This window comes from Canis lupus, chromosome 16 (assembly GCF_011100685.1).
Source record: "Canis lupus familiaris isolate Mischka breed German Shepherd chromosome 16, alternate assembly UU_Cfam_GSD_1.0, whole genome shotgun sequence".
NCBI lineage: Eukaryota > Metazoa > Chordata > Mammalia > Carnivora > Canidae > Canis > Canis lupus.
This window is the reverse complement of record NC_049237.1, coordinates 52,231,381-52,244,028: the sequence shown is the minus strand read 5'-3', so window position 1 is coordinate 52,244,028 and position 12,648 is coordinate 52,231,381.

Sequence of the window (12,648 nt, the reverse complement as noted above, 5' to 3'; positions counted from 1 at the left end):
GTAGAGATTTTTTTTTTTAATTTTATTTATTTATTTATTTATTTTTTTATGATAGTCACAGAGAGAGAGAGAGAGGCAGAGACATAGGCAGAGGGAGAAGCAGGCTCCATGCACCGGGAGCCTGATGTGGGATTCGATCCCGGGTCTCCAGGATCGCGCCCTGGGCCAAAGGCAGGTGCCAAACCGCTGCGCCACCCAGGGATCCCGAGATTGTTTTTTTAATTGTTTGTGTATCTTACAGTTTTTTTTTTTCTCAGTCATTACCATGACACATAAACATGTCATAGTTGTAATAGCTTACTTAAGCAGATAACTTTACACAAAAACTACACTTTTACCTTCTCCACACTCATCTTATGCTACTGCATCTCATAATTTACATGTTTTATATATTTTGTATCCTTTAATAAATTTTTATGGCTGGATATATTTTTAATACTTTTATATTAGAATTAAAAGTGATTTTTTTTACCACCATTGCAATATTAGGGTGTTGACTATATTCTTACCTTCACAGGTTTTTAAAAATATTTAATTTATTTATTCATAAGAAACACAGAGAAAGGGGCACAAGGAGAAGCAGGATCCCTGCAGGAGCCCTGATGTGGGGCTCAATCCCAGGACCCCAGGATCATGACCTGAGTCAAAGGCAGACATTCAACCACTGGGCCACCCATGTGTCCCCCGACAGTGAGTTTTACACTTTCATATATTTTGTGTTTTTGTTTCAACTTAAAAAAAAAAAAAAAAAAAAAAAAAAAAACTCCTTTAGCAATTCTTATAGTGCAGGCCTAACGATGATAAATTCTTACAACTTTAGGAATGTCTTCATCCTTAATTTCTGAACTAAATTAAAAAATTACCAGGTATAGGATGCCAGGTATAGTATTGTTGGCATTTTTTCTTTCAACATTTTGCAGTTATTGGTCAGTTTCCAGACATCTCTAGACTGAGAAATATTACATTTTTTCCCCCTACAACTGAGAACCATGTGAGTTATATTTGGAGGAGCTGGACTATAACATTGGACAAACTGTTTAGTTAATCTCCATTGCAAGCAATAAAGTGCATTGTGGTTTAATGAAAGTAGCACCATTTTAGAATCAGTAACTTCTGCTTCCTTTTCAGTAGCAAGATAACTGGGCAGAAATAGCATCAACTTCACAGATTTGTGTATTTAACAAGGGTTTATTGCTCCAAAATAAAAAATATGCAGAGGATGCCTGCCTCATGAAAAGGTATGGCCAAGAACGATTTCTGGGAACCTACTGTATGCCAGTTACTGTGAGAGAGCAAATTACATTTCCTCATTTACTCCTACCCACGATGTGCAGCAGGTAAGATGTTCACCTCCTCTACCTACCTAAAGAAAGAAGCAGAGGTGGAGAGGTGAGCCAATGCTTCCTTATTTGCCGGATGGCAAAAAACAGGATCTAGATTTAAACAATTTGGTAACAGAAAAGCCTTATTATCATGACACTGTGGAGTATTTAAGGTCAATTTAAAACATGGTTAGTAATGTAGACTTCATAAAGCCTCTCCCTCTTCAGGCAGGATGTACACATCCTTATCCCTGGAACCCATGAATGTATTATTTTACATAACAAAAGGAACTTTGCACATGGTTAAGAGCACCAACCTTAAAATAAGATTTTCCTGGTTTACCTGACTTAACTCTAATTTCTTGATCCCTTAAATGCATGGAAATTTCTTCAGCTGGAGTCAGAGACATGAAGAAGAAGTCATAGAGATCTATAGCATGAAGGGACCCAATGCACCCTGTTGGCTTAGTGACCTTGGGGGTCCACATGTAAGAACTGGAGTGAGGGGCATCCCGGGTGGCTCAGCAGTTTAGTGCCTGCCTTCGGCCCAGGGTGTGATCCTGGGGACCCTGGATCATCCCACGTTGGGCTCCCTGCATGGAGCCTGCTTCTCCCTCTGCTTGTGTCTCTGTCTCTGTCTCTGTCTCTGTCTCTCTCTCTCTCTCTGTGCCTCTCATGAATAAATAAAATGTGTTAAAAAAAAAAAAGGAACTGGAGTGAGGCCTCTAGAAGATAATGGAAATCACAAGACTGAAAATCAGCAGCTACAACCAAAGATTAATCACTGGCTTGACAGCCAGCAAGCAGAGACCTCTGTCCTACAACCACTAAGAACTGAATTCTGTTCTTTGTAAAGAAGATAAGCAGTCTTGCTAGCATCAAGATTTTTACCCAGTGAGACCAACATCGGACTTTGAACCTAAAAACCTGTGAGACAATGAATTTGTGTTGTTTTAAACATCTGAATTTAACGATTTGTTACAAGAGTAACAAAAAACAAGTACAGTTACAGTTGAGGTTTTAGTTTGGCAACCTGTCTGGCTTAGTCCATTTGGGCGGCTGTGAACAAAAATACCAGATTGTATGGCTTAAACAACATGCATGTGGGATGCCTGGGTGGCGCAGGGGTTGAGTGTCTGCCTTTGGCTCAGGGCATGTTCCCGGGGTCCTGGGTTCTAGTTCCATATCAGGCTCCCCTGTAGGGAGTCTGCTTCTCCCTCTGCCTATGTCTCTGCCTCTCTTTCTGTGTCTCTCATGAATAAATAGATAAAATCTTTAGAACAAACAAACAAACATGCACTTATTTTTCATAGTTCTGGTGGTCAGGAAGGTCAATGTGAAGATACCAGCAGATTTGGTATTTGATGAGAGTCTACTTCCCATTTCAGGATAGCCATCTTCTTGCTGAGTTCTCACAGGATGTGGAAAAAGGGACAAGAGATTTCTTTGAGATCTCTATTATAAGGGCACTAATTCCATTCATGAGGGTGACATCTTCATGACCTAATTACTTCCCAAAGTAATTAACATAAGTATGGGTGTTATGCTATATGTTGGCAAATTGAACTCCAATAAAAAATAAATAAATAAAATAAAATGTACACACACACACACACACAAGTAATTAAATGACTGAAGTGGCTTTAATAGGCCATTGTGTGACTGTGTCTGACAAATTTGCGGAGATTCCTGTCCTTTCAATGCTTTTCACAAAAGAGTTATGGTTCTGTTTATTACTTAGGCAAATAAATAGAGTGGGCTGAGGATATACATAAAAATATTCTTTGAAAAAACATTTAATTGGATATTATGCAAAATACTTCTTAGCATCTCATCTTTGGCCTTGAAAATAACCATAAGAGGTATGTATCATTATCAACATTTAACAGTTGGACAAACTGTAGCCAACACCAACCCCATGAGATGGCCAGGTTAATAGCTATGTTGCATCTAAATTCTAAAACCTGTGTCTTTTAGGTTCTCTTGTCTACCACAACACAATATCAATAATTTTATATCTAGGATTGTATCAAATCCAAGCCTCATCTGAAATCAACTTAATTATTTTTAACAACAACCAAGGATTCAATTAAAGATTTAAACTGTTGGGTTGGTTGAATTTCATTCTCTAGGTGTAACATTCCAAACTCAAATAATATCATTTCACTGTAAGAACACAAAACACAGCCCTGATAAAGAAAAGTAAAAAAAAAAAAAAAAAAAAAAAAAAAAAAAAAAAAAAAAAAAAAAACACACACACACAATAAAAAGAAGAAAGAATTCAATAGGGTAGTTTCCTTAATATAACATGCAAGGAGGAGATTTAGTAATTAACTGTTCTTGCATATTCTAGTTTTTGCAGATGTCAGTTATCTAATCACTACTTTATTAGCTGGCATAGATTGGATGCCTTCTAATGGCATCTGTACATTTTGTGCTTCACTGGCATTATAGGACTCATCACTATGGTCTGGATAAGAAAACTCTTTCGCTTTGTGTTTCAGTGATAGAAGAAAATTACATACTAAACGTTTAACAGAAGAACTCTCTTTGAGCTTAACATCAAAACTACAAGTGGTTAGTGAAGTGTAAGGCTGAAGCTCTCATTCACTGTATTTGTCTTCATGCCAGAAAAGGGGAAAAAAAGCCAAGATAACAAGCCTGCATGGATTTTCCAGTGATACAAATCAATTAAAATGCAGGAGGAGAGAAAACAAAAGTCCAGAGCAATTTATTAATTTGTTTACAGCTGTTTGAATATGTAATATGAAAGAGTAGTTTGGGGAATAGCAGTAGATTGGGGGATATATTGATTTTGATGATATTGCTCAAAGAAATAGACAAGTGGTTTTGATGTATAAACTGCTACAGTGTAACTTGTTTAGTCTATTGATTCATGTGCTTTGATGGAGTTGTATATGCCTGCTGTTCTGGGACTCACTGAAAAATGAGATGCCATTGCAATGTGTGGAATAAAGAGTATATTTAAATGTGAAAAGCTGCTGGTTCCTTCTGTGAGTTTACTGTATTTTATTGTTCCTTTGCCCAAAGTTTTTGCAGTAGCAACCACTATATTTGCTTTTTGAAAGGAGGTGAAAACAATGCATCAGAAATAATAAGAATTTGAATCTCCTCAATTAAAGTGAAACAAACAATATTTCTAGACTTCATAAAATGATTTTTTGCAGATAATGATAAAATCTGAGATAAAGCAATGACTTTAAGATTATAGAGCAAAAACAATTGAGGCATTATTTGGAGAAAATTCAATGTTAACATCTTTATACTTCATTTTTGACAATACAAAAGATGTAAGAAACCACTTTACAATGGGTGGAAAATATTTCTGTTCTTAGGTTGTAAAGTTTAGAAATTACTTTTGATTTTACATTTTACAGAGATGAGACATGTCTAAAAATAGGCATGAGGATATCTTTATAGATATTTTTTAAAGAATAAATTTAAATATATGTAGATTATAAAAGTATTTTTAAATAAATATTTTTTTCTTGATGTTTCATAAATAAACCACAGAAATGGAAGTTCCATTATATATTACAAAATAATTTTCCAGAAGAATTAATGGATGATTTGAAGATTTAATAATTGCCCAAGACAAAAAGTCTTGGCAAGCTCAAATATCCTGAGTTTTAGTTGAAGTTAACTTACACCACTCTTGTTTTCACTGCCACATAGTGAAAACTGCAATATGTGATCCACTCTCAATTTTGTTGTACAGAATATAGCTAGAGATAGTCCACTCATAGTGTTTAATATACATATTGAATTATGATTTCAAAGACATAGTAGTTGTCCACTTCTAAGCTTATCTATATTTTATCAAAAAAAAAAAAAACCTTCCTCTACTTAAAGTTTTATTTACTTTTGAAGTTTCAAATAGTCTGGTTTTGATTCACATAAAGAATCATTAAAATGAGACCATCAATGGTGGGAGACAAATCCTTCATAGATTTAGGGTGTTTTTGTATGATCTGGGCACTCTGAGCAAACGACATGTTTGAATAGCAGATGTGCCTTAGAAGCAAGTGTTAGTATATCCTCCCTCAGAAAGATGTACTCACCCAGAGGCATCCCCTGGTGTAAAGATGAAGTCTTGCTTTCCTGCTTTTCAGAGACATTTGCTTACATTCCATAGTAATACATTTAAGACACCTTCTTTCACCCACAAGAGATTCTTATATTTAAGAATACAGTGTAATCTATCTCTGGAGGGGAGAATGGGGAGATAGGACAGCAGCCCCAGGAAAGCTCAGTGTCTGCTAATTCTGGGGTTATTTTACTGTGGTATACTCCACTGCATGTATAGGTAATGTCCAACCATCATCAAAACAAAATAATCTCTGGCTGCTGTTTTGCTGTAATAAAAGGCCTATTCTTTTGTTCAAACAATTTTATGTCTCCTTGTAACATGCATACATTTATATTTGTTTATGTGTTAACAGAGTATATATATTTAAATATATATCATAAATTATACACTTATAAATTTATAAATCATAATTTTTTCATTTTAAATTCAGAATACTACATTTATTATATATTTATATATTATGATGTATTTATTATATATTATATAATGTATTTATAATATAATAAATTAAAATATATTTATTATTATAAATGTATATTATTATAAATTTATATATTATAAATATGTATGTTTAGTGATGTAACAAGGTACTAGTTAGCTTGCAAGTAATAAAATCTTCATAGTTTCTGACTTAATAATAAACCTCAAAATTATATTATAGAGTTAACAAAAACAATATTGTAAAAAGGAAATATAATTCAATTTATAACAACATTCATAGTGTGGTAGTTTGAATGGTGATCCCCTTCACCCCCCAAAAAAGTCTCTGCCCCAATTTCCAAAACCTGAGATTATGTTGCATTTCAGGGAAAAGGAACTTTGCAGGTATGATTAAATTAGATATCATAAGATGGGGAGACTTATCTCATAAGTCTTTATTTTTAAACATTTTCTTTATTTACTTGAAAGAGAGGGAGGGAATGCTTGAGAGCATGCATGCCAGAGCAGGTGATGGGCAGAGGGAGGTAAAGGAGAAAGAGAATACCAAGCAGCCTCCACACCCAGGCTGGAGCCCTCAATCAGGGGCTTGATCTCATGACCCTCATCTCAAAACCCTGAGAATCAGGAAATCAAGAGTTGGATGCTCAACCAACTGAAACACCCAGGCACTTTATCTGGTGAGTCTTTAAAAGAAGACAATCTTTCCCAGGTAAAGTCAGGGAGAGAAAAGAGGTAAAAATGAAGGAGGGATGCAAAGCGTGGAAGAGATTCAACTGTGTTGTTGGCTTGTAAGATGGAGAAGAGAATGAGGGCAGCCTTGAGAAGCTGGAAACCGCCCTTAGGGGAGAGCCAGCAGGGAGGGAAGAACTTAGTCTCAGAGCAACAAAGAAATGAATTCTGTCAACTACCAGAAGAAGCAAGGAAGCAGAACCCTTGTCCAAAAGCTTTCAGAAAGAAATACAGGCCTATCAACACCTTGACTTTAGCTCAGTGAGACCCATGTCAGACTTCTGATCTATAGAACAGTGAGATAATAATTTGTGTTGATTTAAGCCTCTAAGTTTGTGGTAATTTTTAAAGTCAGCAGAAGAATATAAATATATCATGTTACTCTCCATCAAGTTGACTTTGTTCGCAAAATCCATTTCCCCATTCTTCTAAGAAAAGTCTTTTGGTTTTCGTTTAAGACATTTCCCTTATTCCATTCTGTATCATTGAAGTAAATTTACAGTATCCTTAGTTTTGATTGGTCATTCAATATATTTCATTCTTCCAGCAAGTATTTTTGGCTCAGGGATAAGCACATTGCCCAATAAGAATCAAAGAGATACTGGACACATTTTTTGGAGTTGCTTCTGAATTACATTTTTCTCTCCCTTCCATGGATTTGATGGGTAAAATTGTTAAATTCAGAGACTTTAGTCTTTTATGGCTGCAAGTAGGGAGTCTAAAGCAGTGGGAGTCCACAAACAGCCTGAGAAGATAATGATCCAACTGAGATTCTTTCAATCCTCTTTCCTAAGCCTAAAAATTCCTCTTTTTGTTCTATTAATTTGAGTTTGTTTTCACTCTCTTACAATAAAAACAATCCAAAATGTGTACCACATGTTACTCTACCTGAATTTTGCATTTAAAGTCCTGAAATTAAAGCTGATTATTAAATTTAAAACATTTTAAACACTGTGCATTATAGGGAAAGTATTTTGATATTTGTTAAAGAAGTGAAGAACCATTATATTCATGTGAATAAGAATACTTGATATAGATGCTCAAAAACCTGCACTTTTATGAAATTTTAAGGTTATTCATAAAACTCACTGAAGTTTGAGAATCACTCTCCAAATAATAACTAATTAAAACAATATATAGTTGAAAGTTGAATTTACCAACTTGTTTTACTCCTCTTCAAGATGTATAACAATATGTTAAAATGTAATTTGTTCCTTTATAGGATTCTATATATCTAATCATAAGAATGATGTAACTGATATTAATTAAATAGTGTAGTAGATATCTGCTTCTTTCCTCTTCAATCTTTAGTTATGGTAGTGACACTTCTTTTGATACACTGGTGTCTCAATTTTCTTCTAGAGGAAGTAATACTCTGAGTCTTGACTCATGATATTTAAGGAAAATTTCCCCCCTTTGGCTACAGAAGTGGTCACTGATTGCCTTAAGTTAATTGGCATATTCCAACCTCTTAGCCTCAGTGGAGGGACCAGACAACTAAGATATTGCTATAGTCAGTGGAAAAATAAGATAAACGTCGTATTCTCTTGCACGTTCTGGTTGAGAAGGAGAGGTAATGACTTCTACTGTTCTTTTGGACCACTGGAAGAGTGCTTGGAGCTGCCAGTGTTAGTTGGACAAAGGAAAGGCATTCATCACAACTTGAGAAGAAACTTACAGAGCAAAAGTGTAGAAAAAGGAAAAACTCTGACCTTGGTGACACTATTTGAGCCATTAGATTTGGTTTTGACTCTAGCCAACACTATCCATAGACCTTTTTAATACTTGATGTAGTAAAATCGGTTTTTGTTGATGCCAGTTTGAGTTGGATTTTATATTATTTACAGTTCTTGATCTATCTCCCAATAGTTCATGAATTCTTTGTGATCTTCTAATGACTTTTATCACCATTTAATCATTATAAATTATTTTAATATATTTCCTGGTAACTATGATGCTCATAAGGTCAAAACAATTTATGGATGGAAAAATTTCTTAATATGTTTATATAGATTGTAGGGATGGGGTAGTAGGTATTAAACTGTGACCTCCAGACCAGCTTCTTCATCGACACCTGGAAACTTGTTAGAAGCAAAACTGTTTGAAAACTACTGATTTAAGGGAAAAGAAGAATTATTATTATCTAACTCATCAGTAGTTTCTATTTGGTACCTCACAATATAAAATACTTTTAATATTGTGTAGCACTCAACATTGCTGAGCCTTTAGGGGAAATACAGATTTATTGTTTATAGTAACATAATTCAAAAAGGAAGAAATGGGCATTGATTTTTCAAGATGGGTTATTGATAAAATGGAGAGATGGTTAACTCAATACTTATACTATTTTCTTAATCATTGTAGAGTGAACTGTGGCAGTTTATTTTTTGCTCTGCATATAAATTTTTCCAACCTCTTTATTCTAGTTACAGAAAACACAGCAATGGGCATGTGGTATGTCTATCTGTATATTAAACCAATCTTCCTAAGGGATAGACAAATGACCAAGTAGCAGAAAAAAAAAATTCCAGAACTACTATATAAAAACTGGCAGAGAGAATGTTTTTTTTTCTGTTTGCTGATATTGCAAAACTACACTTTGTATCATTTAGTGAGAGAACTCCTTGGCAAAATAAAGGCAAAATGAGAGATGGGCAGGTAAGCACACCTACACACACACACACACACACACAAAAGGAAAAAACGATTGAATCTGAGTTCTTTCTTTGATCTTGTAACTATGTGGATATTCAGTACTTGAGATAAAATTCCATTTGCTAAAGCTATCTGAGTTGAATTTCTTTCATTTGTTAATAATATAATCTTTAATAATATGCACAAAAGAGTGGCTACTGATTCTGCATGTATTCAATAGGGTAGAACATAGATAAGTAAAATAGTATTTATGATTTTCCCTAAAGCATTTTATTAATGCTATATTTTTCCCCATAATCAGTAAATTTATTAAATGTTTGACCTGATTACTAACATCAAAATGATGAGGACATTCTGAAAGATGCCATTTTTTTCTTCCTAGTCTTCAAGGAATTATAATATTTAATTAATTTGGGAGTGCTGGGGTGGTTCAGCTGGCTAAGTTCATGATTCTTGATTTTGGCTCAGGTCTTGATCTCAGGATCTGGAGATCGAGCCCCATGTTGGACTTAATGCTGGGTGTGAAGCCTGCTTAAGATTCTCTCTTCCCTTCCTTGCCTCAGGTGCTCACTCATTCTCTAAAAAAAGTGAGATGAAATAAAATAAAAATTAATTAATCTGAAATTTTTTAATGACTTGGCTTAAAACAAAGATTTGCTACTGAGTTGCTGATATTTTAGTATCAATTCCAGAAAAATCACTTCCGAGATTTCCGACTCTGCTATTGATTTCAGTGCATCTACCAAATAAAATATTTTGAATACTTAAAAGAAGACACACTGAATAGTTATTCATTTATTTACAGTCATCTAAATCTAAAGTATTATTTTTTACCAATGAAAATATTATCTTGAAATATTGGCTATGTAAGCCATCATAGCTTCCATTTCTACTAATTGTTGTTAATTAGCCTTTTATAATCTCTCTACTATCTGGATTACTTAAATCGGTAGTTTTCAAACCTGATGGTTTTAGAATCATTTGGAGAACTTAAAAAAGAAACTTAAAGATAAAATTCCTATATCCATAACCAACCTCCAAAAATTTTGGTTTAATAAATTTAGCAGAGTTTTATGCTTTTGAAAATGCCAGGAATGATTTCTTGTTTAGCCAGTGTTGGACAGCACTGATGTAAGCCATCAAATCAACTTGCATCACCAAAAGGCTCTTTTAGTTAATTCTTAGGATCTATTTTACAGATCCTTTAAAACATATAATATACCTAATCAATCTGAATATATTTACTTCAGAAATAATTGTATAATACACAAATATGCATTTGCTCAACATTTCTTTTAAACTTCTCAACAGGTTTATTCCTCTTACAAAACATTTCCTATTATATCCTGGTCAATGACCCAATTTTCTATACTTCGTTTAATTAATCAAATGCTGTTTTCAGCAGATATTGATGACAGAAAACATTTCTCCGAAATATACTCCTTCGCAGGTAATTTTTACACTTAGAATAACATTTAAGGTCTTGGATATGGCCGATTCTTTGGTCTCTGCACTTCTACAAAGTGTCATTCCAAGCATTGTCCTACTGATCTTTTGTTTTTGTGTGATTCACTCATATTGATCTTCTTTGGTCTTTAATTTTACACTTTTATTTAAATGAATAAATACTCAGACAATGATGCATACCACAATGGATTTGTAAGTAGAGACCCTAACATCCTCATGTCAGCCAGTTTTATATTACACTCTCCCACAAATTCATTCAAATATGAATCTGATATTTCTCAGAGTTATTTATTTATCTATTTATTTATTTTTAAAGAGTTTATTTATTTATTCACTAGAGACACACAGAGAGAGAGGCAGAGACACAGGCAGAGGGAGAAGCAGGCTCTCCATAAGGAGCCCCATGCAGGACTCAATTCCAGGACCTGGGGACCATGCCCTGAGCTAAAGGCATGTGCTTAACCACTGAGCCACCCAGGCATCCCAAGTTTTTTATTTCTTATGGAAAATTTCAAATATGAGATCACATATGCAAAAGTTAAGGGAGATCTATAATCACTAATAATGATTGTGTGTTATATACTAGCCACTTCTCTCAGTGCTCTCTCTATATCTTTATCATCTGTTACTTGTAGAGTTAATTTCAATAAGAGTATCACTCCAATTACATCAGATGATACTAAAAATTTCTGGAGATATGAAATAATTTGGTCACACTACTCTGACTTTAGAGCATACATTATTTTATTTTATTTTTTTTTAATTTTTTTTTTTTTATTTATATATAATAGTCACAGAGAGAGAGAGAGAGAGGCAGAGACACAGGCAGAGGGAGAAGCAGGCTCCATGCACCGGAAGCCCGACGTGGGATTCGATCCCGGGTCTCCAGGATCGCGCCCTGGGCCAAAGGCAGGCGCCAAACCGCTGCGCCACCCAGGGATCCCCATTATTTTATTTTTAACAGCTTTATTGAAATATAATTAACATATAGTTCAGCCATTTAATTATACAATTCAATTTGTTTTGAGCATTCACAGGATTATGTAACAGTCTCCACACAATCTAATTTTAGATAACCCTGAAAAGAAACTTCATATCCATTAGCAGTCATCCCATGTTCAATAACAAGACCAAGCCCTAGAAAAACACTGATATATTTTCTATCTTTATATATTTGCCTATTTTGGATTTTTCATTTAAACAGAATCATATATGGAATTCTGTTACTTATTTCACTTAGCTTATTTTCAAGGTTCATCCATGTAGTAGCATTTTATCAGTACTCCAATCCCTTTAATTATTGAAAAACATTCCATTGTATGGACCTATCATATTTTATATACGCATTCATCAGTTGATGGACATTTGGCTTATTTATAATGTTTGATTGCTATGAACATTTCATAAGTTTTTGTGTTAATATACTTTTGTTTCTCTTGCATACATAAGTACATAGGGGATTCAATGGTGATTCCCAAAACGGTATGTCCATGTCTTACCCTCTGGAAACTGTAAATAGCATCCTATTTGTAAAAATGGATTTTGCAGATATAATTAGGTTAAAGATCCTGAGGTGAGGTTATCTGGAATTATTTGTCTGGCCCCTAAATGCCATGACAAGTATCCTTATGGTAACCCCCCCGCAAAATATGTCCATACTCTCTTAGAGTCTGCAAATAGCATTTTGTTTAGAAAAAGAGTCTTTGTAAATATAATCAGTTAAGGATAATTAGATAAAATACGAGATAATCTGGTAGGTCTTAAAAAACAGGTCTACTTATAAGAGAAAGGTAGAGAAAGATTTGAGATGTAGAGGAAAAATCCATGAAGAGGGAGGAAGAGATTGAAGTCATGCTGAGGAATGCCTGGAGACAACTAGAATTGGGAGAGGAAAGGAAGGCATCTCCTCTACAGCCATCAGAG